The sequence below is a fragment of the Dendrobium catenatum genome, unplaced genomic scaffold (assembly GCF_001605985.2).
Source record: "Dendrobium catenatum unplaced genomic scaffold, ASM160598v2 fragScaff_scaffold_1380, whole genome shotgun sequence".
Lineage (NCBI taxonomy): Eukaryota > Viridiplantae > Streptophyta > Magnoliopsida > Asparagales > Orchidaceae > Dendrobium > Dendrobium catenatum.
In genome coordinates this window covers 364,363-372,290 of record NW_021319842.1, presented here as the reverse complement: position 1 = coordinate 372,290, position 7,928 = coordinate 364,363, and the positions used below count along the sequence as shown (strand labels likewise).

At 28.4% G+C, this 7,928-nt stretch overlaps 1 non-coding gene across 1 annotated transcript; it reads left to right on the top strand.

Annotated features, from left to right (window-relative positions):
- Positions 1-922: 922 nt before the first annotated feature.
- On the top strand, positions 923-1,030 carry LOC114580889. Its single transcript, XR_003702533.1, has one exon. It is a non-coding gene; the product is annotated as a small nucleolar RNA R71 (small nucleolar RNA).
- Positions 1,031-7,928: the final 6,898 nt, after the last annotated feature.

The window sequence follows — 7,928 nt, the reverse complement described above, 5'->3', positions numbered from 1 at the left end:
TCTTTTAGTATAAACTATTTATTTTCTTCCTATTATTCTTCAAAACATGCCAAAATTATAACTGGCAATGTTAAATCAATACCTAAAAAAGCACACTAAGATGGCTGGGTAAAACCTTAAACTCTAAATATGTACTTTATCTATAGATGGTCTTAAAGTCCATTCATAAGATAAGGTATCTAGACTATTAAACATTTCCCTAAATATCTCATTGGTACCTCCAATATATTAAATAAATTCACTTTAATCCTCATAATTTCTCTCTAACACTTTCCCCAAGATTTTTCCTCAATCAATTCTTCTAAAAAGCTCTCCACCACAATGTCTTCCAAGTCAATTCTAAAATAGTCGATATTCTTTTTATTAGGGAATTTCATGGATTTAAAACATCAATCATAACTTCTTGATGAAATTAGAAAATTTCCCTATCAAGTTTTCCATTTTTATAACCGATATATCTTGTTGTAAAATTTAATTCCCAACTGAATTACTACGTCTTCCAAAAGTTCCTTCCATTTTATTAATTGATCATTTTAATTCAAACATGGATAGTAAAATAAAAATGGTAAGATGTTGAATTCCATGACACTTAAATGTTTAGGATTTATAATTGGATCATTATATATATAATGTGTAGGTGATCTTAATCTTAAACTAACTAAAAAACTATCTAATTTCCTTAAAATATCAGCTACCTAGGAAATCAAGATGGATAAAGTAACTAATTCATAAAGTCCATCTAATCTTATAAGATTAACCCTACAGAAAACTACATGAATGTTTTGTTTCTATATTCATAATTAATGCATAGGCTTCATTAAATGACTTAGACATAAGTGATCCTTGAGCTGCTACATTATTTATTGACCTGAGGGATCTTCTATGTATATTATAGAAAGTCAAATTAAATAATAAATATGGTATGTCACAGTGAGGGTATTTCCTAAGCATCCCCTTAAATCTCTCCTAACCTTTATAAGTAGATTTCCCTTCTAACATGAAAAAAAAAGGCAATATCATTTCTAGGTCATCTCACTTTAGAAGGTGGGAAACACTTCAATAAGATTTTGTGTGTGAGTCATTCCAAGTGGTTATGGAGCATAAGTGAAAGTATTTCATATATGTCTTAATTTGGTCCCTTAGGGTTAATGGAATAGACAAAGCCTAATAGCATCATCACTGATACCACCTTACTTGAATGTAGCAAAAATTTCATAGAAGCTAGCTAAGTGAAGACTATGATCCTCAATAGGAGTTTCCCAAAATTGAAAAAAATTATTGATTTAAATTATGGAAGCTATCACCTAAAACTTTATTTCTTGGATAGTGGGTCAATTGATACAAGGAGGGTCTTGATCTTGAGCTAACTGAACAATTTTTAAATCTAAAGTTTTTTTAATTTTTCTTATTTTTGTAGTGGTCCTCTCTATCTCTATGTTAAATAATAAGGGATCCTTACTAGATCTTTTATACATGTAACACAATATAATAAAAATAAAAGAATAAAATTAATGAAACAAATTTTTTTTTAAAAAAAGTAAAATGAAAAAAAAAATAAAGAAGCAAGATATAAGGAGGACTAAATATACAACTAGTTCAACAATAAAGTTTAAATTATAATGCGCACATTACTACCCGGCAATAGTGCCAAAGACTTGGTGGGGTGTGAATTTAATCTATGTTAAGTGATAAGAGTAAATTATATTTTATTTTTTTTATTTAAATTTTAAGAAAAAAGTAAGTTTTATTTATGTTTCTAAGGGTATTATGTAGGAAAAAAAATACAAATGTTGTATAATGTCGTAGTGCTGACATAGATACTGCAACAATGCACAATCGATCAAAGCTAAGCACAAATTTAAACTTGGAAGCAATGTACTTCTCTATTTACAGGTGTTATGACAGCATAAATATAAGATCCATAGTGCATTACAACATTATTTTACTAAAAATTACCAATTTAGTGTTGGGTCTCGTAGAAAAATTCTCACAGGAGCGCTAGCCTATCAAACATTGTAAAGCTAGAGTACAATTTTAGGCACAATAATGATCATTTTTTATGGAATCATAGTGGAGCAATTATAACTTCTAATACATGCATCGATTTAGCAAAAATAAGGGTTGCCAACATTGCAACTCTGAAGTGCTGGTTCATTCTTAATCCATATGATGTTAGCTTTTACGATGCTTGAGCCTTATCTTATAATTACTATAAATAGTTAAAATTTTATTATTTTTGTAGTTCAGTCCCTTAAGCTAATTTTTTTTAGTGTTTTTAATCTTTGCCTATTTAGAGAAAAGCCTGAGGGACGCTAGGTAAGTGTAAGTTTCATTATCTAGGATAGTTTAGCATGTACTATAAGAACCTCTATAAGTGATTGAAGAAAGAGTTTAAAGAATATATTTGGTCCTTCCCGATGATAAACATTTTACTACTTATGTTGTACTTTATTCTTCTATAAATAAAATGAATATGAATTTGCGTGTCATTTCTTCCATGTCTCACTAGTTCTTTTATTTTGTGCTGATGATGTAAACAACATATTAAGTACTAATGAAGACTCTTGTGATTTAAAGAAAATATTTATATTTTTAATATCTCTTTCTTCATTTAATGCATACAATATTCATGCTTGCAGTTAAAACCTAGTGTGATGTATTAGCTTGATCAAGGAATGATGGAAAAATTAAGAATATTAGAATGGAATATTAGCTTGCATAAATATAGCATGCTTAAATATTCTAGGTTCTATGGTGATAGTAAAACTATAGAAAGACTAGCAATCTTTCTTTTTACCCCTACAAGCTTCATAGAGATATAGGGATGCACATGCTATAATATATATCCATAATTAAGAATATCATTAGGAAAGCTATATAATTTATACGCATCAATCAAAAACACTTTATTTTATTAGTATCAACTCTTTTTACTTATTTTAATTTTATGGTAAGAAAATAAAAATATCATGTTTTATTTGAGATGGATAAATTTAAGCAATTAGAGTAAGCAGTAGTAATTTAATATAATTTAGCAGAAAACTTCCTCATCGGTTTGACAATCTACTTGATTACTTTATTACTTGATTTAACATGTATATTTATGTAAATCAATATGTTGATAGAAATTTTATATCCAAGAAAATCTAAGCATGTTTCAAATTTAGCGAATTTTACATTACATCAACATTAACCTCTTACCACATTACATCACATTTTTGGCAACATTAAGAGGATAGTGATATGCGTATTGAATTTTAAACTATATTATTGAAATAGGTGCATATTTAGATATACATATATCCTATGTCTTTTATCAACTTTCTAAAAATTTCAAAAAAAAAAAAAATGTTTGATTATTTCAATTCTAGTTTTTAGTTTGTGTACATTTATTGTATGCTTGTTTGATCTAGTAAGAAGATCTTAATATTTGATTCAAAGAAAGAAAAGAACCTTGTAAAAATATGAAAAGACAAAAATATTTTAAAATGTTTAACCTAGTGTAAGACCAGGACCATGCTAGACTACTTAAGGAGTATGCTAATCGAATTGTATAAGGAACTAGTTAATGTATCAATAGACCTACTATCCATGCTAATAATTTAGAATTAAAATTTCCATTATCCAAATGATTCAATATTTCTAATTTTGGTTAACTCCTATTGAAGACTCCAACTATATTTAAATAGTTGCAAGTGTTTATATAACTTTCAAGTATAATAGTGTCAATGATAATGCATTAGACTTAGATTGCTCCCATTTTTTATAAGTGATAAGGCTAAAATGTGTTAAATTATTTGTCCCCGAGCCCTATAACTACTTATAATGTGCTGGCACATAAATTCCGAGAAAAGTATTTTTTAACACCCTAAAAAACTACTAAACTTATAAATGATATCACTTCTTTTGCCTTGTTTAAAGGATAATCAATTTATGAAAGTTGGGAGAGATTTGAAGAAATACATTTACAATGATTCACATGATTGATTGGTTATTCAAACCTTTTATAATGGATTAGTAGGATCGTTTAGGTAAATTATATATGTTGCAATTGAAAGATCTTTAATGTCAAAGTCTTTTGAGGATGCTTATGAATTAATAGAGGGAATGAAAACTAAAAATTTTAGTTTTCTACTAATATGGTAAATCTTAAGAGAGTAGCTAGTGTCTATAAATCAGATGCTCTATCAATTCTTACTACACATGTTACTACTATTTTAAAGAAATTGGATACTATTAGAATTAATGTGGGTTTGGATGATCTATACAATTGGAAGACACTCATTTAAATTATATTGAGGATACTAGTACTTTGGGAACCTAAAATATAAATTTAATTGGATGGTAAAATAAACCTTATATTAAGACCAACAACATAAATTGGAGGAACTGCCAAACCTTAGTTAGAAAATAATAATGAAAAAAATTATCAGTAGAATTTCAGACAACTTAAATAAACCTTAAACTAGAATAATCCTCAAGTTCCTGCAGTAAAACCTATACCTTCCTATCCTATAGGATTAAATCAAAATAATTAGTTCAAAAATATTAAGTCATCTTTGGGTAGGGTAGTGATTCAATTATGAAATCAATTGTAAAGTCAAGTGCCATAGTGTTAGGGCTTTAAGTTCCACATTATTTATATATTATGCACTGTGACAATTTAAACTAACACTATAGTACTAAGCTCTTAAGAAAAATACGAATTTTATTTTCTATAACACTATCTACTAAAAAAACATAGCATTATTGATACTTACCGAGCCCCTTGATGTTTTACATTCTAACACAATTGTGTTGTGTCCTTAAGTTAGATAACTAACTTTGATAATTTATTCAAGTAACAATGTGATCTTAAATTTTTCATTATGGTGTTTTTGTGAGTGCCACCACACTATTGGTAGCACTGTGGCATTATGTCAAAATTATAATAATTTTTATTATAGCAGCCCAGTGGTAGTCTTCTTTTAAATGCCACAGTGCTTGTACATGTTAAATGCTATAAAAACTTTCTATGTACATTTTAGTTTCCAAAGTCAAGCACCATCATGCCATATATCTACCTCTATAGTAGCATCTGTTACCGTGACCCGTTTATAATTTTATGTTATTTAGCTCCACAACACTGCAACACTAATTGTGTTTATAAATAAAACTCCATGGTTTCATTTGGTTTAGTAAATTCTCAATTACTCTCTTAATTTTAATTTTTTCATTTCATCATTCTCTGTTTATATAAAAACCTTAAAAATGCTTTGTAAGATGCAATCTTCATACTCTTATGATATAAGTAAGTTCATTTCTACTATGGATGGAAGAAAGTTTGCTGACTTGTTAGTTAATAAGCAACTTATTCCTAAACAAGATTTCTAAAACCCCAGTTTTCCTTTCAAGCAATCTTTAGTGAAATGGGGTTAGGAACACTTTTATAAGTAAATTGTTTCTTCCATTATCATTATTTTGAGTGAGTTTATAGCTAATGCAAAAGAGATTGTTGATAATAAATGCTATGTGGGAGGCAAGTGGGTGACCATTGATTTATGTGTCATTAACCTTTTTTATAAGCATAAAGGCTTTTAGTTTAATGAGTACACTATTTTCATTGAAATATCTATAAACCTTAAAGAGATTTAAAAAGTTTCTTATGGTCCCAAAAGTAGCACAAGTTGGAAGAAGAGGGAGACGAAGATCGTTTACTATCCTTCCACCTTTATTACTCAAACTTCTAATGGTTGGTATTATTTTATCTCTTCCCATCTTTTACCCATCAGAAACATTAGTGAATTAATCCGTGAGCACGTAACTTTTAATTATGCCATTCAGGTGTAATTGATGTAAAAAACTTATTTATTTTTCCTTTAACTATATAATTAGGGGCACTACTTCTATAAGATCAGGCAACCCCCCTTATCAATACCTTGTGTTTCAATGCTAGTGCTAAGCGAATCAATTTAAGGGCACCTTCTCTGATTAGATAAAAAGAAAAATTTTGAGTTTTCAATTAGCTAGGGGAGATGGTAATGAGGGAGGCCCTTATGAGCCTAGATCTTATGGTACGACTATCAGCTGCAGGTGTACTTGGGCACCTAAAATTTTAGGAGAGTAGGTGGCTAATTTAAAAACTTAAATAGAGGGATTTTTAGATTGTTTTGAAGGAAGATAAAGACTATAAGTACAAAATGAGAATGAGAATGGCTCATATTATAGATTAATAGGAAAGAAATTTAGGTAAAATGTTGATTTCAATAATACACTTTTGGCGATGTTGAGGAGAATTCCATTTGTGGAGCAATAAAAAAAAACCTTCAATTTCATTTAACCACTTTTTTAAGCACTTGTTTCAGGGACCTCACGAAAAAGCCCTTGATGTTGTTGTTGATGATGATGATAATGAGAAGGTGGATGATCCTGACTCTGTAAGTTAGGATTCATTATATTTCTTTAGTAGTCATTGGCTTAATAAAGATAGAAAAGAAAAGAGTTAGTTTATTTCTGCCACTTTTTATTTGTAGCAAGATTTTCTTTATTTTCTTTTACATTTGTCTTCTTTGGGGGAGATCCCATTTATTGTGATGCTTAGCTATTTCTATGATGTTTCAAGATGGCCATGAGATCCATAGTAATTGAAATCATGAGAGTTATGCTTAGTTCCCTATTTATATTTTATTCCTTTCATTCCATTAAATTATTTCCTTAAGCTTCTTATGATTCATCAACATGGATGTTTGATCTTATATTAGTTTTAATTTAGTGTTTGTACACTTTATTTATTTTTGTTGTTTACATCTAATTCCTTATGTGTAAGCTATTGTATATTATTTCCATGGTTATTATACTTGATTAATTACTAAGCCAAAATAAAATTATAATTAAAAATTATGAAAGTTAGGATAGTTAAAAAAATGTAGATTATAGTTTGATTAAACATTACATAATAATTTATAATTTGAAAAACTTAACAATTAAGTATACTAGATCATTAAAGCTACTGACTAAGTTTTCAATTTAGAAACTATATATTAACCTTAGTTGAAAAATAAATTAAAATTGAATAATAAAGTTTAAGGGTTAGATATGATTAGCTAAAACGAGGGAAATATTATTAAAACTTGAAATTTTAACTTGTGATCTTATAGAATTCATACTGGTGTGAAATATTGTGTATCACCACGTAGATTTTGATTTCTCCTGTTTTGTAATCGAATACTTCATTGAGAATAAAGTACAGTCTCGAGATGCCGACACAATATTCTACAATGGATTCAGTATCAGAATAGGGTTTTGAAAATTTGATATTTCTATAATCAAACATAGTTCAAAGAATAACATATCATCTCAAAAGATGAACATGAAATCCTATAGAATATGTTTAAAAATAGAAATACGTTTTTTGAAAAAGTTTATTCATTCTTTTATTTAGATATGGCAAGAAGAATATTATATCATCTTAAAAGACGAACATAACATTCTTCAAGATATCCAAAAGCGAGAATGAGTTTTATAAAATTCATTATTTCTAAATTTGAATATAACAAATATAACATTATATTATCTAAAAAGATAATAATAACATTCTATAAGTCTATTCAAAATTAGAAATGAGGTTTTAAAAATATCTACGTTCCCAAAGATTCTTCCCTTGTTTTATACGAATAAAACAAGGTTTATTTTAGTCTGGGGTTCTCAAATCCCTATAGAAGCAAGCCCCTATAGTTAATTACATCCTAGGAGAGAAGCTCCTAAGAAAACTCTCGATTAAAGCAGTGATTTCATACCATTTTGAGTACAAAGTAAAAGACAAGGAAATAGAAGTATGAATCTTCAAGGAGAAAGCTCAATGTTGAACATTTATTAGCGAGTCAAAGGAAGAAAAGTAGGAGGTGCCGGATTCTGAGAAGCTCAGAGACAACCTCAGCCTACCCTATGTT